Raw genomic sequence first — 19,320 nt, 5'->3', positions numbered from 1 at the left:
GTTTCAATATACAAAATGCTAACACTGAGTTTATATCTGAGTATTTTTGAACAAAGGCATGACATGCAAAACATTTAACGACAAATCATCCCTATTCTGTGTACTTGACAAAATAAAAATTTATTAAGATGTGCAAGAAATTGTTTAGTAGTTTAGTGTTTAGTCCTCTGACAATCTTTATAAAATAAAAAGCTTCTGTGCGCATAGCCCCACACGTGTGGGAAACAAAATAATGTAAACAGAAACTGATTTCTGTCCAATTATATTAGAATTGAATTGAATTCTTCTATAACGTAAGTTTTCTAATGGGCAAGACTCCATCAGAAGAAAAGCGATTTGCAAGTGGTCTTCCGATTTTTTTGAAACTTTGGGAAATAGTAGTCTTATATAAGTAACTTTTAACCCCAAAAAGAATTTTGAAAAATTTTCAAAATGGCGGCTGCTACGCCATGTTGAAAAAAGTGCAGTGTTTTTTTTTTTCAGAAATTAATATCTCCGAAACTTCTTAATCGATTTTAATGAAATTTACAGACGATATAATTATTAGTACGCAGTTTAATGTTATATTATGACAAAAAAAAATTTCCTAATTTTGACCAAACAAATGTCAAAAAATTTTTTGAGTTAATTTTTAGTTAATTTGGCCACTTTTTTTAACTTTCTAATAAACATTTTTCGATTCCTTATGATTTCACCTTTATTTAAAAAAAAAGCAAATTTTGGAGACTTGAATAGCACCACGATTTCTATGTACTGCGTTCCTGTACCGTTAAACATGCACGAACCTACATTAGCTACCCTGCACATTGAACGCGTATAACATAACGCTGTTTGGCGTGCACCTACATCGTTGGAGATTTATAAAAATTAGGTAAGTTTAAATAGATTTTAAGTTGAATAGATTTTAAGTTTAAAGGCACCTAAAGCAATATTTGGGTTTCCACAAAAACACGATATAAATGCTTTAATCCTTTTAAAAAACAGCGACATGCTTTAGTTGATAAAACAAATGTCCGCCCTGTTTCAAAAGAAATAGTTGAAACAATTTCAATTGATAGCAATAATTTTATTTGCAATACTTGCCGTTTACAAGTTACAAAGTTAGAACCATCAACCTTGATACAAGTGCAAGAATTATTTCACACTGTTGAAAATGTAAACAAAGAAGAGTTTTGTCAACCAGATTATTTAGATAATAATGCAATGGAAAATATTAATTTTGTTTATGAAAGTGAAAAAGATATTGAAGAATTAAATAAAATTTTGAGAATATTAAGTATTTCACCAATTGTTAGCAGCAGGGATCTTCGTACGCAGGCGGCACAAAAGAAAAGGTAAGTGAAATTCGGAAGGTTTTTGAAAATAAATTGAAAAAAGTATTTCAATATGAAGAAACTGAAACTGTGCTAAAAATGATTTAGAAGATTTAATTGATGAAATTAAAGCAGAGTTAAGAAAAAATCCTTGCAAATCTCGAAAAATAGAACTGTTAACAATGGTTCCAAAGAGTTGGAGTACTCTCAAAATAGCAACCGAATTTGAAGTGCCATATAAACAAGCTCAAAAAGCTGCAAGTATTGCAAATAAAATTATTGCTATCAATTGAAAATGTTTCAACTATTTCTTTTGAAATAGGGCGGACATTTGTTTTATCAACTAAAGCATGTCGCTAAGGATTAAAGCATTTATATCGTGGCATTTTGGAAACCCAAATATTGCTTTAGGTGCCGTTCAACTTAAAATCTATTCAACTTAAAATCTATTTAAACTTACCTATTTTTTATAAATCTCCAACGATGTAGGTGCACGCCAAACAGCGTTATGTTATACGCGTTCAATGTGCAGGGTAGCTAATGTAGGTTCGTGCATGTTTAACGGTACGGCAACGCAGTACATAGAAATCGTGGTGCATGCTCCCACTAAAATCTCAATATCTCGAAAACTATTCAAGTCTCCAAAATTTTCTTTTTTTTTTAAATAAAGATGCAATCATAAGGAATCGAAAAATTTTTATTAGAAAGTTAAAGAAAGTGGCCAAATTAACTAAAAATTAACTCAAAAATTTTTTTTGACATTTGTTTGGTCAAAATTAGGAAATTTTTTTGTCATAATATAACATTAAACTACGTACTATTAATTATATCGTCTGTAAATTTCATTAAAATCGATTAAGAAGTTTCGGAGATATTAATTTCTGAAAAAAACACTGCATTTTTTTCAACATGGCATAGCGGCCGCCATTTTGAAAATTTTTCAAAATTCTTTTTGGGTTAAAAGTTACTTATATAAGACTACTATTTCCCAAAGTTTCAAAATAATCGGAAGACCACTTACAAATCGCTTTTCTTCTGACGGAGTCTTGCCCTAATGCATTTCAATAGTTGTTATACTCTCGCAACAAAAGTTGCTAAGAGAGTATTATAGTTTTGTTCACATAACGGTTGTTTCTAAGTCCTAAAACTAAACGAGTTATATATACCAAAGTGATCAGGGTGACGAGTAAAGTTCAAATCCGGATGTCTGTCTGTCCGTCCGTCCGTCTGTCCGTCCGTGCAAGCTGTAACTTGAGTAAAAATTGAGATATCTTAATGAAACTTGGAACACGTATTCCTTGGCACCATAAGAAGGTTAAGTTCGAAGATGGGCGGAATCGGACCACTGCCACGCCCACAAAATGGCGATAACCAAAAACACATAAAGAGCTATAACTAAGCCATAAATAAAGTTATGAAAATAAACTTTGGAACATAGGATCGCATTAGGGAGAAGCACATTTGAATGTAATCTTTTTGGAAAAGTGGGCGTGACCCCGCCTCCAAATAGGTTTTTTGTATATATCTTGCAAACCAATAAAGCTATATGAACCAATCTTTCTGCAGTCGTTTCTTTTAGCCGTTTCCTTATACAGTCCAAAAATGAAAGAAATCTAACCACGCCCACCTCCAATACAAAGGTTATGTTGAAAATGACTAAAAGTGCGTTAACTCACTAACGAGAAACGTCAGAAACACCAAATTTTGCATAAGAAATGGCAGAAGGAAGATGCACTCAGATTTTTTTACAAAATGGAAAATGGGCGTGGCGTCGCCCACTTATGGGTCAAAAACCATATCTCAAGAACTACTCGACAGATTTCAATGAAATTCGGTATATAATATTTTTTTGACACCCTGATGACACTGGTGGAATATGGGCGAAATCGGTTCAACTACGCCTACTTCCCATATAACTCAATTTTGAACTTCATCTGATTCGTTCACTTTATAATGTGTACATAAGAAACCGATAAAGATAGCGAAATAAAACTTTACACAAATATTGTATTTAAGCTGTGACATCACTTGTGGAAAAATTGTCAAAATCGAACCATGACTTTTCAAGGCCCCTGATATCAAACATGAAGAACTCAGTGCCTAAGGGTAATTTTTCACCGAAAATATAGGTAAATCTCTAAATAAATTGCGAGAGTATAAAACGTTCGGTTGCACCCGAACTTAGCCTTTTCTTACTTGTTTTAAAGTAGTTAATAATTATTCTCTAATTTCAGTAAGTCCTTTGCTCTTGGGCTAGATATTTTTCATGCTAAAGGTCGTTATTTTCATTCGTGTTTGTTTAAACCGAACCTTCTTTATTGTGGCTTTATGGATAAGTTTGACTCGGGTATCAGTCTATCTATCCGATTTTGGGCCCGAACCTCGGCACTCGTTAACGACCGAAATTCATGTGTAATTTTTGTTTTCAGATCACGGTACTTGCTATCGAATGCACACTTTCGATATTTGAAATTTCGTCATTCGCAATCGAAATATCAGTCGTTAACGCCACGTCCAGCGTAGGCACGACTAATCCAAAAATATGCTAGCGAATGTAAATGTCCAATGTAAGCACGATTTTGCGATAATGCATGCATTTCGCCGTCGATGCATCGCACTCAATGTTTGAAAATCAAACTCGTTTGATTTTGCCCGCGGAATCGTGAAAAAATATGACATTTCCATTGTGAAAATTTAAATTATAATTTTGAAAGTTCAAAACAGAAATATTTTTTGGTATAAAAGCAATAATCGTTTGTTTATTAAAAAAAATGGCTAAACAGGGCCATTTCACACAGAGTAATCATTTTATTGGGGCCTCCAGCATCAACGCATAATCGCATTGTAATTGGACGCTTTTGGTTTTTCACGCACGATATAGTGGGCCCGTATACATTGGTAAATCGTACCCGTGTCTACGCTGGACGTGGCGTAACTTTTTGTTAAACGTATCGTACGAATTAAAAAAAATTAAATTATAATCAGTTACAAATAATCAGAGGCAAAATAAAAGTTAATTTTTTTTTATTGATTTTATTTAATATATGTTATAATTATAACTACTGATTTAAGGACAAAGGTTAACATAATAAATATGCGACAAAAAAATTTATGAGTGATTTTCTGCTACACCATCTGGACCTTAAAAAATGATTTTCGAAAAACATATGTCCATTTGTAGTTGGTTGGCACACCATTTTCACCAGTTCATCAGTTAGTCGACAAACATACCTCCTGGAAGTTTATATTTCTCAATAAAGTATTCTGTGCACTTAGATATACGGTCTGGAAAAAACTTACTGAAATTTGGACAATGTTTCCGTTTTCAACTCTTTAACTACGTTCCCTACAATTTTACACACTGAGCTTTGACACAAGCCAATTAAAAAGTCGTTTCCAACTGTTAGTGATAGCTTGCACTAGCCAAACGAGACAAAGTCGCTGTTAGTTGAAGCATTGGTCGTACTACGATTAATAAATACCCTTTAAATTTTAATCCCGATAGGATAAAAGTAAATGCATCTTTGGTCAGTCTAAACCGCTTTCTGAATCTGTGAATGATTTCAAATACAGTGGAACTTCCATAACTCGAACTTTTGAATTGGCAATAGCGTTTAGAAATCAAATTTCCTTCCATAACTAAAACTTCCCTAACTCGAAGTTCTTCATAACTCAAATTCTTGAATTGGCAATAGAAGTAAAATTTCATACAAATTTCCTTCCATAAATCAAACTTTTCGACCGGAGCATAATACAACATTTAAAATTTTACTATTGAGGCAGAATTTTAAAAGAGTCCGTCTATATCGTACGGAGGCGAATAAAAAATATGATTACATTATAGATTGCATAAATCTTACAACAAAGGCATGGGATACAGACGTCAAGAGCCAAAAAATAGAAACTTCAACAAACAAAATTACAGAATACATGTTTTAAAGTATGTACATAAAACTTTTTTCGAAGAAAATAAATAAAACTGATAATAATCTATATTTTTCTGCTTTTTGAAAAAATATTTCTTTTAATGAAAATTCTATAACTCCAAGTTTTTTTTGGCTTATGGTGATTCGAGTTAGAGAAGTTATACTGTACTAATATTAACGGTATTAATATACATTTTCTTACGCCGCTTCAGGTAATGCCATGGGATTGCTTATATCGCAAATCTTGCATCTTATGGCCATTTGGTAATGTTCTTCATCTCCATCTCTTGAACTTGTATAAAAATCAAGAAATGTTTCATTTCATTACCTGCAAAAATATAAATATAATAAATTTTTATATGAACATATAATAAATTTGAATATTTACGTTCAATTCCAATTAAAATATTTTTATACTCTCGCAACAAAAGTTGCTAAGAGAGTATTATATTTTTGTTCACATAACGGTTGTTTGTAACACCTAAAACTAAAAGAGTTAGATATAGGGTTATAAATACCAAAGTGATCAGGGTGACGAGTAGATTTGAAATCCGGATGTCTGTCCGTCCATCCGTCTGTCTGTCTGTGCAAGCTGTAACTTGAGTAAAAATTAAGATATCTTGACGAAACTTGGCACAAATACTCCTTGGGACCATGAGAGGGTTGCTTTCGAAAGTGGGCGAAATCGGACCGTTGCCACGCCCACAAAATGGCGAAAACACATAAAGTGTCATAACTAAGCCATAAATGAAGTGATAAAAGTAAACTTTGGAATAAAGGATTACACTAGGAAGGGGCATATTTGGGTGTAATTTTTTTGGGAAAGTGGGCGTGGCACCGCCCACAAATCGGTTATTTGTATATAACTCGCAAAGCAATAAAACTATATAAACCAAACTTTCTGCAGTCGGTTCTCTTACGTACTCCACCACACACCATGAAAATAGTTGAAATCGGATAATAACCTCGCCCACCTCCCATACAAGGGTCAGTTTGAAAATTACTAAAAGAAGGTTAACTCACTAACAAAAAACACCAGAAACACTAAATTTTACAGAAGAAATAGCAGAAGGAAGCTGCACTCAAACTTTTTTACAAAATGGAAAATGGGCGTGGCATCGCCCACTTATGGGTCAAAAACCACATCTCAGAAATTACTCGACCGATTTGGATGAAATTCGGTATATAATTTTTTCTTGACATCCTGATAACACGGAAAAAAATGGGCGAAATCGGTTCAAAACCACGACTACTTTCCTTATAACTTAATTTTGAACTCTATCTTATTCCTTCACTTTATAATATATACATAAGGAACCAATGAAGATAGCGGAATAAAACTTTACACAAGTAGTGCATATTATCTCTGGCTTCACTTGTGAAAAATTTGTCGAATTTGGGGCCTTGACTATAACTTTTCGAACATGTTGAACTCAGCGCCTAAGGGTAAATATTAACCTAAAATATGGGTAAATCTCTCAGATAATTTAATGTAATTCAGAGGAAATTGTTTTCTTCTAATAGTGTGTCTCTGTTCTAGCCTCCATATACTTAATTATAGGTTTTTCAAAAATACGGTGGGGTCTATTCCGCAGGTATGTATTGGTTAATATGTCTTGGATATAGTGTACCTTGCTTGTGAAAATGAAAGAAATCGGTTCAGGAATTACGATTTTCGTTATGCCATTAAACTTTATGCTGAAATAATGGGTAAATTTGTATGTTTTCTTCAATAAATTGCGAGAGTATAAAATGTTCGGTTGCACCCGAACTTAGCTTTTCCTTACTTGTTTTTGTTATGTTTGATTTAGTTCGTTGTTATGATTAGCATCAGAAAAGTTCCATGGTGATTATGTAAATCTAGACTTCATAATTTATTGCCAAAAGCAATTTTTAGGCGAAAAAACCCGTTGCGGACAAAGGAAACATTTGCGCAAATGGCTAAGCATGGTCAGACAAATAAAGTTCAATAAAGTAGTCCGTTATCCCAAATTCTGGATAAACTAAACGATCAAGAAATATAATTTAAGTCCATAAATCAGCTGCTCAGCGGTCTTCAATACCATATACAATTTATTGATGAACAGTAACTCTTTGAAAATAATGGTATGGAATGCCAAAGGTCTTTCCAAAAGTAAAAACAAATTAGAAGGACGACAGAAATATTGATGTATATTTGTTGAGCGAAACACATTTTACGAACCATTCATTTTTAAAATTCAAAAATGATGACTTATACCACACTCCGCACCCAAAAGAAGCTCAGATTAAGATTGAAGAAATTCAAGCTACAGGAATTTCAGTAAAAATGCACAGTCAGTCATTATACTTAATTGCTCTATATAGTCCGCCCAGGCATAATGTCAAAAGTGTTACTTATACGAGTTTATTAAAAAAATATGACAAAATACACTCATTGGGGATCACGTTTGACTACAACCAAAAGTCGAGAACTACAGAAAGCTGTACAAGTTATTGGATGCAATGTCATTTCGACAGGGAGACCCACTTACTGGCCTGCAGATAGTAGGAAATTACCAGATTTACTTGACTTTTTTGTCATCGACAAAATATCGAAAATCAATTTACGTATTGAAGATAGCTCCGATTTAATTTCAGATCATTCACCAGTGTTATTGACTCTATGTGAAAAACCAGTAATTTCGTCCGGCACGTCTTCTTTATCTAATAAATATACTGATTGGTGTAAGTTTCAGACTATACTAAATAAAGTCGATTTTAAGCTAAAGCGCATATCGACAGATGTCGACTTAGATTGTGAAGCTGAATCTTTCACAAAAGTAATTCATAATGCTGCGTGGAATAGCACACCAAATATTCTCGTGAATCTAAGTGGAAACAAATTCCCAAAATACATCTTAGATGGTATCCATAAAACGCAAACTTCAGTGAAGATGGCAGCAAACTAGGTCGGCTGCTCTCAAATCAGAGCTTAATAAATGTTCAGCGGAACTAAGTACAAAAATTAGACAGTTTAAAAACTATTCCTTCAAAACGTATTTGTCTAAACTCCTTGTTGATAAATCTACCGATTATTCGCTCTGGAAAGCTGCAAGGAGTATTAATAAACAAATAAAACATGTCGCACAAATGTAAATAAACGAAACTAAGTGGGCCAAAACGAATGCATAAAAAGCTGCTGTATTTGAGAAACACAGTTACACCTAACGATGGACATGAGCTAAACTGTGATAATAGTTGTTGATCCACTCGTCAAGATGGTTTGTTCGGCGGCCTTCTTAGACGTGTCTCAGGCTTTTGATAGAGTTTGGCATTCTGCTGTTGAAATTGAAATGCATGTTACCCAAACAATATTGCGAAATAATTGCTTCCTACCTAAAAGATAGATACTTTCGCATAAAACACGATGATGCGCGTAGACTTTACTTTAAAAAACACCATACCATCCCATTTATATAAATGGTAAATATACCACATCACAATAATGCTAAGTAACTAGGAATCACCCTAGATGCTAAGCTTCGCTGGAAAGAGCACGTCAAGAAAAAAGGGATGAAAACAAGCTGTTTATATATAATCAAGTACTAAAGCCAATTTGGGCCTAAGGAGCTCAACATTGGGGTTGCTCAAGTCAAAACTGTCTTGCCTGCATTCAGCGCTTCCAAAATAAGGTACTAAGAAGTATAGTTAATGCTCCTTGGTATATTAGATCTGCTGACCTTCACCGTGATCTTGGTGTGAATTCAGTTGTAAACCAAAAAATTATACAAAAAAAGAAAAATAAACATCTTTATATAAAAACTTCTGAATAACGTGGGCCTCCAGCCTGTTCACAATTTTCTTCATTATATAAAAATAACAACAATAGTAAAATATCTTCCATTGCAAAAAATTCACTTTCAGAACTATCCATATCCAATGCTTGCTAAATTTAAAATTTTTATAAAGTAGAAATATGTTGAATTTTTAAAGCGCACAGAATAGAGCTGAATATGTACATAAATTTGAACGCTGAATCTATATCTGGCTAAATGAGTCAAACCGTAAAACACACTCATATTAATTCACCACGCTACATCCACCTCATCACGCCAGAGAACTCTACACGTTAACACACACACACACATACATCAAAACACGATGATACCCATCAGCATACAAACTTCAACAAAAAGGAAGAGAAAACATACCACAGCACTTTTTTTTCGAAACGACGTTGATCGAGTTATATCTCCGTGATTTCGCAGCATCCCGGCAAGTGATATAATATAATGTACCGAAGCTAATATACCCTTCACAGGTGCATTTCTTTTAGTAACTACATATGTGTTTAAGCAAATTCAAAGACGTAAGAAAAATTAAGTAAAAAAAGAAAACATTTTACTAATTTTTTTTAGCCGGGTTGTTTACAAGAAACATTAAGGTTATATAGTTAACCGATCTGAACAATTTTTTCGGAGATTATATTATTACCTTAAGCAGTAATCCATGACAAATTTCTAGAAGATACCACTCAAATGCGAAAATTTTCCATACAAGCCATTGATTCCAATCGTTCGGTTTGTATGGCAGCTATATGCTATAGTGAACCGATCTGAACAATTTTTTCGGAGATTAATTTATTTCTATGGGCAATAACTCACACCAAATTTCGTGAAGATATGTAGTAAAATGCGGAAGTTTTCCATACAAGTCCTTGATTCCGATCGTTCAGTTTGTATGGCAGCTATATGATATAGTGGTCCGATATCGGCAGTTCCGACAAATGAGCAGCTTCTTGAAGATAAAATAACATCTTTCAAAACGATATCTTAAAAACTGAAGGACTAGTTCGTTTATATACAGACAGACAGAAGGACGACCGGACAGAGAGACGGACATGGCTAAATCGACTCAGTTCAACATACTGATCATTTATATATATACTTATATATACTTTATAGGGCGTCCGACGCTTCCTTCTGGGTGTTACAAACTTCGTGACAAACTTAAAATACCCTGTTCAGGGTATAATAAGGGAAAATTTTCGAAGATGTGAGATTTTCCCCATGTGAAATACATGATACGAAAAACACAAATCGCTCATTTACTTGAATATTGTCACAACTCAAAAAAGTCGAATTTTCAGGAGAGCGATCTAAAGTTTTCCATTGTCTCTTATTTAGCAAATATAGAAAAATGCCATCAGTTTATTGACAAATCTAGTGGCCTGTAATATATTAAATACAATGTTGAGCATGAATGAACCAAATAGAGTGTACTAATGCTTTTCCTTGGGCATAAATGTGACCCCTTTTGAATTATGTCGTTATTTGTGAAAAATATAAATCAATTTCTGCGTCATAAGTGAAATGTGTCGTTTTTGCTGAAAAAAAGCAATATGAAAAAAATAATTTTCACCAGTGACTTAATACCTCAAATAATTCTTGAAGGTATTGAGAAAATCTCCAATAAATTGTTAGCCCAAAATACAATCTTTGGGTGGATTATAAGTGGCCAAGTCACTGAAAAAATAAATTCTTTCACACCACAAGTGGAAAATATCACAAACGAATATTTAAATAACCAACTTAAAAAATTCTAGGAAGTAGAAGAATTACTTCAAATCACTCAACTGTCAGAAGAACAGCAGACATGTGAAGCCTATTACAAGTCCACAACAACAAGAAACGAACATGATCGTTGTATTGAGCGACTCCCATTCAAACCCACCTTTCCAGAAACCATAGCTCTAGGCCACTCTAGAATATCAGCAATCCAGCAATTCCTAAGCATGGAAAAAAGCCGGATAAAGAAAAGTGAGCTTAAATCAGCATATGATAATGTGTTGAATGAATATCTTGACCTCAATCATATGGAAGAAACTGTACCCTATGAGAAAATATCCAAAGGTAGATATTTGTCTTTTTACCTTCCACATCCTGGGGTAATAAGACCAGATAAAATCACAACGAAGGTACGAGTGGTTTTCAATGCCTCAAAGTGTACGAGCTCAGGCAAATCACTCAATGACGTACTATACACAGGGCCAACATTGCAATCTGACCTCATGTTGCTAATACTAAATTGGCGCATGTTTAAATACGTTTTTAACGGAGACATTGAAAAAATGTACCGGCAAATTATGGTACATGAAGATGACCAAGATTTCCAACGCATAGTCTTCCGCAATGCAATTAATAGTCCAATTAGCGACTACAAACTTAAAATAGTTACCTTTGGCATCAATTATTTATCCATTAGGACATTACATGAAGTTGCAAAAACATGCGAAACAAATTTGCCCCTAGCATCTTCTGTGTTGCAAACACAAACATACGTGGACGACATACTATCAGGTATCCACAGTATCCCATTAGCGTGCGAATCACTATCTCAAGTGATCAAATCACCCCAAAATAATAACAGATATAAGAAAGGAAGACTTATAAGAAACAGACTTCCTTAAATTTCAAAAGGCTAGTACAACAAAAACACTAGGGATTCAGTGGAATGCGATAACAGATCAATTCTCATATACAATTGAGTCAATATCTGCAATGTCCGCCATAACCAAACACCAAATACTTTCCTCGGTGGCAAAACTTTTCGACCCCGCAGGAGGGCTTTCGCCAATAATGATTCAAGCTAAAATCCTCATTCAAGAATTGTGGCAAGATGGCACTGAATGGGATGATTAGGTAAAACCTATACGCTTAACAAAATGGGTTCAATTTGCTAACAACTTACACACCATATCAGAAATTCGAATTCTTCTTCACCCCTGATATTAATGTAGAATTACACGGTTTCTGTGACGCCTCTGAAAAGGCATATTGCGAAACTGTCTACGTACGAACTCAGTACGATAGCAAAATATCTTCACATCTTTTGGTAGCCAATGCCAAATTTGCCCCTTTGAAGACACTAAGCATGCCACGTCTCGAACTGAATGGTACTCTTCTGTTAGTAATTGGAATAGTTCAAACAAATCTCAAATTAAACGATCACAAAATGTATCTTTGGTCAGACTCAAAAATAGTTCTAGCATGGTTAGAAAAACCAACCTATACTTGGAAGACGTATGTTTCTAACCTGTGGAACGGTCCCCCTTGGCTAACAGAATCACAAGAATTCTGGCCAAAATCTCCATCTTCCGCCGGAAAGTCGGAAAATTTAAAATTTTCATATCACTTTCGAAGAGGATGATATTCTCTACCGGTTTTCATCATTCCCTAGAGCACTAAGGGTAGTCGCTTACATCCATAAATTTATCCAAAGGATTAAACAAAAAATTAAGGGAATATCAAGTGATCATTGCGCATTGTCATTCCGACTTGCGACTAAAGCCACATATTAAAATAACCATCTTCATGTGTAAACAGTGTACTATATACAAGCACAAGATGCGTACGCAGTTCATGGCAGCCTTACCACCTGAACGCTGCAATTATGCTCTACCCTTTACCATCACTGGGGTTGATGGTAAAGGAAAAAAATTTGTCGGACCTCAAACGACGGACAGGGAGTTTTTACAATTCAGCCAAGAAGTAGCCCCTGAAATTGTCAAAAAAATGCACCCCGATTGGGAATGCATACCCCCATGCTCTCCACACATAGGCGGACTATGGGAATCAGCAGTAAAAAGCTTCAAATCCCATTTAAAGAAAACGGCAGGTAACCATAAGTTCAATTATGAGGAGTTTACCACACTACTCGTATCGAAGCCTATCTCACCACTCTCGCAAGATCCTTCAGGCTTCACAGCCTTAACCCCAGCCGCTCCTCAACCAAGGACAGGCGCCGCCGCGCCAATTGCCCCGCGTATCGACACCCCAGCAACACACATATTAATTTATTTAATTTCCATTGTCATATCTGGCGGTATGATGCCAGGATAACCCTAATTGCACTTAACCTGGTCAGTGATCTTGCTTTCTTGGCATATGTATTATTCTGCATTGCTGGTCCCCAAATGGGCGCCGCATATATTAACACAGACTGACTTACTCAAGTCAGGAGTCATCGCTTGCCCTGTCATTCTTGATATGATCGCTGTACCCTCGCCGCTTTTTCACATGCTTTCTCGATATGCGTCGTGTATGTAATTTAGTCGGGTTTCTATTATAACGCCCAGATATTTCAACGACTGCTCGGTAGCTATATTATAGCCCTCGATATTAGGCGTTACTTTTTCGATTTTATTCCTGCTTGTTATTAGAACTGCTTCAGTTTTCTGTCCTGCTAATTTGAACTTTTGGAGGCAACTTCTTCACATAATCTTTCTATTTGACTCCGTCTTAGAGCAGGTTCCACAGCAATGGGCCCAAATTAGTTATTTCCAAACATTTCTGCCGCTTCCATAATTTCCTCATCAGTAACCAGTGGGGCTTCTAATACCCCAGCCGTATCTGCTAGTGACGGTCGTTGGTTCGTTTGCGTAGGGAAGAGAGTCTCCACGAGATTTTTCAACAAAGAGGGACAGGTTTGGTGCTTGCTCTTTAACCCATTTCAATTTTTTCATTACCACTTTGTAAGCATCGCCCCACGGATTTTTGTCAGCGTTTTTGCATAGCTCTTTGAAGCAGTATAGTTTGCTCTTTCCTTTCTCAAGAGTTGCTGCTTTCCATCTTATAGTCTGTAGTTTCTTGGTTTGCGTGTATTTTTGAATCTAGGAATACAGATCAGATAATTTGGGGAATTTTGATTGCACCAGTGGACTGCAGGCAAACGTGATGCCAATCCCGGACTCACGACCATTTTTTCCAAAAGTATTTATGTTACCAGTATTTAAAAACACCATCTCAAGCGACGAAAAGACCTTCAGCAAAGCATTAACCTCATTTTGTTCGCACTGATGCAGCCTCATTCCAGCGCCCATGCGTTAAAATCGCCTGTTACTACATTCTTCGTGGTTGTCAGGACTTCACATACTAAGTGTTCGAGAATCTTTTCGAAATCGAAAGTTGATTTCACAGGTATTGGCTCGTGTGCAGTAGGACTTTCCAATGAGCGGCCCTTTACAGGCAGCACTGGCTCTTATCATCCGGATTGTTACATACTCCCAAAAAAATGTCCGTATTCCAGGCATCTGAAACACCTTTTTAGATTAGGTTTCTTATCCTGCACACCGCACACCCTGTTCTAATTTTATGCATATCCAGCAACATTCGTTCTTCCAGCGCGGGAAGTCTTACCACCGCTATTTGTGTAGCCTGTAGCCACTTAGTTTTTTCACTTGGTTCAGTATCTCTTTAGAGATATCATTCTTGGTGGTGATTTCGTCCCGGACTTCTACCACGATTTCGTGAATAAGCGCCTTGATTTGTGCCTGATCTCCAAAGCAGTTTCCGTATTTCATTCTTAAATTCGCTTGTACCTTGCATTTGCGTTTTTTTTTTTCAGTTCTAGCAGTATTTCTCCTTTGGCCGTCTTCCTAATGCGAGATACATTTTCCCCTAGCTTCTGCAGTTTTTTCTCTTTTCTGACTGTTGTTAGGATTTCTCTATGGGACATATCTTCGGCGCGCGCTGTAATTATAGCATCGGGTCGTGTGGTGGCTTACGTACAGTCTTCTAATGATTTTGTGGCTTGCGTGTGACGCTTACCCAACCTTCTTCCGTTTCCGTCTCCTCTCTGCATTTACCAGCGATGTTTCCTTTGTATTCTTAGCCGTTTCGTCATTCTGTGCCTCTTCTTTTTTTGTGGCGTTATTCGCTTCGGTTGATCTTTCTCCCGGAGCCTCATTGACGTTGTTTCCGTAATTGAAGCTTTGATAAGGGCATTCAGTCTGATTTCCTTCGCTCCTGTGTGTTACTCTAAAGCTTTGGCATATAGCTTTGATATAGAAGTGAGGATATCTCTCATACTATTTTTAATGAAGCGCTGCGGTGGACGCATTGTTTCCATCGGCTTCTTTCAACGTTTTGCTGAATTTTAAGGGCCTTAGATTCACCGGGACCAAGGATCGAAGTGGCTGCTTACTGATACGCGGCGTAGCTGAAATCTCGTCAGAGCCAAGTTCACATCATCCTATCCATTTCATCAACGGAGAAGTCGCTGGTGAAACTTCAAGGGACTCGCAGTATGCTGCATCGAGCGTGGCGTGGCGTCGCCCATTTATGGCTCAAAAACCATATCTCAAAAACTACTGGACCGATTACAATGAAATTCGGTACATGATACTTTCTGGATACCATGATAACACGGGTGGAAAATGGGCGAAATCGGTTAACAACCTCGACTACTTTCCATATAACTCAATTTTTAATTTCATCTGATTCATTCACTTTATAATGTATACATAAGGAACAGATGAAGATAGCGGAATAAAACTTTACACAAATACACGGATTAGTTAGTTCACTTGTGGAAAATTGTCAAAATCGGACTAAAACTTTTCAAGGTCCCGGATATCAAACATGAAGAACTCAGAACATAAAGGTAATTTTCACCGAAAATATCGGTAAATCTCTCAGACATTGTATTTATAAATTAAACTAATTAAGTTTATTTCAATATTATTTGACGAAGAACGAATTCTGAACAACGATTGCAACATTTAGTCGCAACATGTTGCACATCACATATTCCAACTCAAAAAGGTGTTGTAACTTTCCAAAATCGTTCCATTACATTTCTAAACTTCAGGTCCCTTCTATGACTCTTTTAAGGGACTACAAAAAGTTGGTGCGCAGGAACAAACGTCAGTCCTGGAAAAGCTTTTTTTGGAAAAGACTAACGAGGTAGCGAGACTCAGGAAGCTATTATCCAAAAGCCTTGCCTCGCTTGGTCTAATTCGCAAAGGTGACGGCGAGTGGACGGAAAACTATAAGGGTTCATTAGAAGACCTGTTCAGTGTGCATTTTCCGGGCTGCAAGCTGTACCCGAAAATATTATAACGGAACGGAGGATTGAAAGGGCTCCAGTCCTTCGACGCATTTAAATCACCCGGTACTGATGGAATCATTCCGGCCAGGTTGCAGAAAGCTCAATGGTTAGTTGTGCCGTGACTAAAAACAATTTTAAGGGGGTGCTTGAGGTTCAGCTATGTGCTGCATTCCTGGAGAGAGGCCAGGATTATGTTCATACCAAAGGCAGGTAAAAACCACCCAACCTACTCCTTCCGGCAGCTTGTCTAAAGCGCAACATGCTTACACAAAAGGCAGATCCGTAGAGACTGCACTCCATTCACTGGTATTCAGCATTGAAAAAGTTTTGAAATATAAGGAATATGCCCTCGGAGCATTCCTGGACATCAGCGGAGCTTTTAACAACGTGTCAACGGAAGCCATTGTGAACAGTATCGAGTCATTAGGCGTTGAGACTGCAATACAACGGTGTGTACAAAGCCTCTTGACTTCAAAAAGGATAATAGCAAAATAGAACGTTGCCAGAATGACTAAGGATGACCACAAGGTTGTGTGCTATTAGTGGTGAATAAATTATTAAAGAAGAAGAAGTTAGTCTTGGACAGCAAACTTTTGTGGAAGTACAATGTAGAGGAGAGAGTAAGAAAGGCCAGCAATGCTTTATATGCGTGCAGGCAGATGCTTAACACTACCTGGAGGCTTTCTCCCTTTCTTATGTACTGGTGCTGCATAGCAGTGGTAAGACCGATTCTGCTCTAGGGTGCCCTAGGGAGCACTAAGAACCACCCCAACGCCAGCTCTTGAAATAATACTAAACCTGCCACCTATAGATTTCTTTGCTGAAAACAGCACAGCAAAATCGGGGGGACAGTCAGCATATCGGCCAAAGTGTCTTGTGTGGTAGGACAGTAGTGGATGATGTCGCCAGAAATAGGCGACTTCAATTCTACTGGCTGCCAGGACACAAGGGCATAGGGCAAGAGTGTATGCTCTTCCATCTATTTTCCTCCCTGGGTGCAATTGATCTTATTTTTGACTTTATAGTTTCTACTTCATTTAAAAGTAGTTCTCTGTTATTTATAGATATATTACTTTCTTGAATATTTTCTTTAATCTTATCAACCACTTCCATTATCTCTTTTGGTTTAATTATATGTAAACTAGTATGTACATCACGTACTATATCCACTTCTCCTAGTTGAACTATGGTATACCCTGCTTCTTCTGTGATTGGTGTCACACATGTCAAGCAAATATACCAAAAATTGAACTTTTAGTAGACATTTGGAAAAAATGGCGAATTTTGCGAGCTCTTTTAGGGTTTTGCTATAAAAAAATCGAAGCTCTTGAAGTTTTTAAATCATAATAGAGCGTTCCATATGTTTACTTGAAATTTCCCTTCTATCATCCTCTAATTCAAAACCACCGCTATAATGGTTACCCATATCTGAAACTGGAAAAAAATCGTGATATATATAATTCGTATATTATATACTAATTGTTTATATTATGTTCATTACTATTACTACACCTAGTAATGCTTCTGTGCTAAACCTATCTTCTTCTATATCATCTCTAGAATTTTGATTTCCAGCCAGAGGACTTTTAATATTTACGTAATGGACATTTTTCCTTGTTTCTTTTTATACTTTCGCAACATGTTGCACAGAGTATTATAGTTTTGTTCACATAACGGTTGTTTGTGTCACCAAGAATCGGGATGACGAGTGGAGTTGAAATCCGGATGTCTGTCCGTCAGTCTGCCCGTGCAAGCGATAACTTGAGTAAAAATTAAGATATCTTAATAACTTCCTTGGCACCCTGAAAAGGTTGCTTTCGAAGATGGGCAAATCGGTCCACTATGCAAAATCGGCATATTTGGATGTAATTTTTTTTTAAGTGGGCGTGACCCCGCTCTCAAATAGCCATGTCCTCATACAGTCCAAAAATGGACTGTCCACAGTCCACCTCCCATACAAAGGTTATGTTGAAAATGACTAAAAGTGCGTTAAATCACAAACGAAAAACGTCAGAAACACTAAATTTTACAGAAGAAATATCAGAAAGAAGATGCACTGAGATTTTTTTTACAAAATGGAAAATGGGCGTGGCGTCGCCCACTTATGAGTTAAAAACCATATCTCAAGAAGTACTCGACCGATTTCAATGAAATTCGGTATATAAAACTTTCTTGACACCCTAATGACAGGAATATATCACGAATATCGGCAAAATCGGTTCACAACCACGCCTACTTCCCATATAACTCAATTTTGAATTCCATCTGACTCGTTCACTTTATAATATATACATTAGGAACCAATGAAGATATCGGAATAAAACTTTACACAAATACTGTATTTGAGGTCACAGCTCACTTGTGGAAAAATTGTCAAAATCGGACCATGACTTTTGAAGGCCCCTGATATCGAACATGAAGAACTCAGTTCCTAAGGGTATTTTTTCACCGAAAATATAGGTGAATTTTTTTTAATATTTTAATGTAATCAGTTTGTCTCTGTACCAAAAATGGTTAAAATCGGGTCATAACTTCCCCTAGATCCCATATACCTAATTATAGGTAATATAAAATTAAGTGAGCGTATAGTTTTCGATATATTGTGTCTTGGTGGTGAAAACGAGTGATATATATGATAATATACTATTTATGATGGTTTTCTTTATTCTATTGAACTTTTTGCCGAATATATGGGTCGAATTGTGTTATCTTTATAAAATTACATCAATAAATTGCGAGTGTATAAAATGTTCGGTTGTACCCGAACATAGCCTTTCCTTACTTGTTTCTATTATTTTCTTTTGAACATTCGTTCCCTCAAAACGTTGGAAGACACCTCATCTTTAGCCACTCTGGATGTGCATTTGATGGTAGAATGGTATGGATCATTATAATTTCCTACAACGACCTGCATTATCATCTCAATTTCTGTGCAATCTCTCAGTGCAATCTCTCAACGTCCGCATTTCCCATATGACTATTTGGTTTTGTGAGATGAACCTGTATTCTTTCATTCCGAAGGTATGCTAATAACTGTTCTGCCTTGAATTCATTATCCATAACGACCTTTTTAGGTTTACCGAATTTTGGAGGATGGAGTCATATGTAGAAGTTCACGTAAGTGAGGAAAGTTTCTGAATGTCATTCACTTGGGAGTGGCCAGGAACGATTCTTTTACATGTGGCTCAAGCAGCTCACGACTTCCGGACTTAGACCTAGTATCCTCTGGG

The 19,320-nt window shown here is 36.3% G+C and overlaps 1 long non-coding RNA gene across 4 annotated transcripts in view; it reads right to left on the bottom strand.

Annotated features, from left to right (window-relative positions):
- Positions 1-550: 550 nt before the first annotated feature.
- The window catches only part of LOC114805117 (uncharacterized), a 39,928-nt gene continuing 21,158 nt past the window's right edge, over positions 551-19,320 (bottom strand). For all 4 annotated transcript variants that reach the window (XR_008471807.1, XR_008471809.1, XR_008471810.1 and 1 more), the window contains 4 exons: positions 5,432-5,567; positions 4,796-4,864; positions 4,614-4,732; positions 551-4,547 (listed from right to left, as the gene is read on the bottom strand). This is a non-coding gene — a long non-coding RNA (uncharacterized LOC114805117). The remainder of the gene's footprint in view (positions 4,548-4,613; positions 4,733-4,795; positions 4,865-5,431; positions 5,568-19,320) is intronic.

Source organism: Zeugodacus cucurbitae, chromosome 6 (genome assembly GCF_028554725.1).
Source record: "Zeugodacus cucurbitae isolate PBARC_wt_2022May chromosome 6, idZeuCucr1.2, whole genome shotgun sequence".
In the NCBI taxonomy this organism is placed as follows: Eukaryota; Metazoa; Arthropoda; class Insecta; order Diptera; family Tephritidae; genus Zeugodacus; species Zeugodacus cucurbitae.
This window is presented reverse-complemented; position numbering and strand designations above follow the sequence as displayed.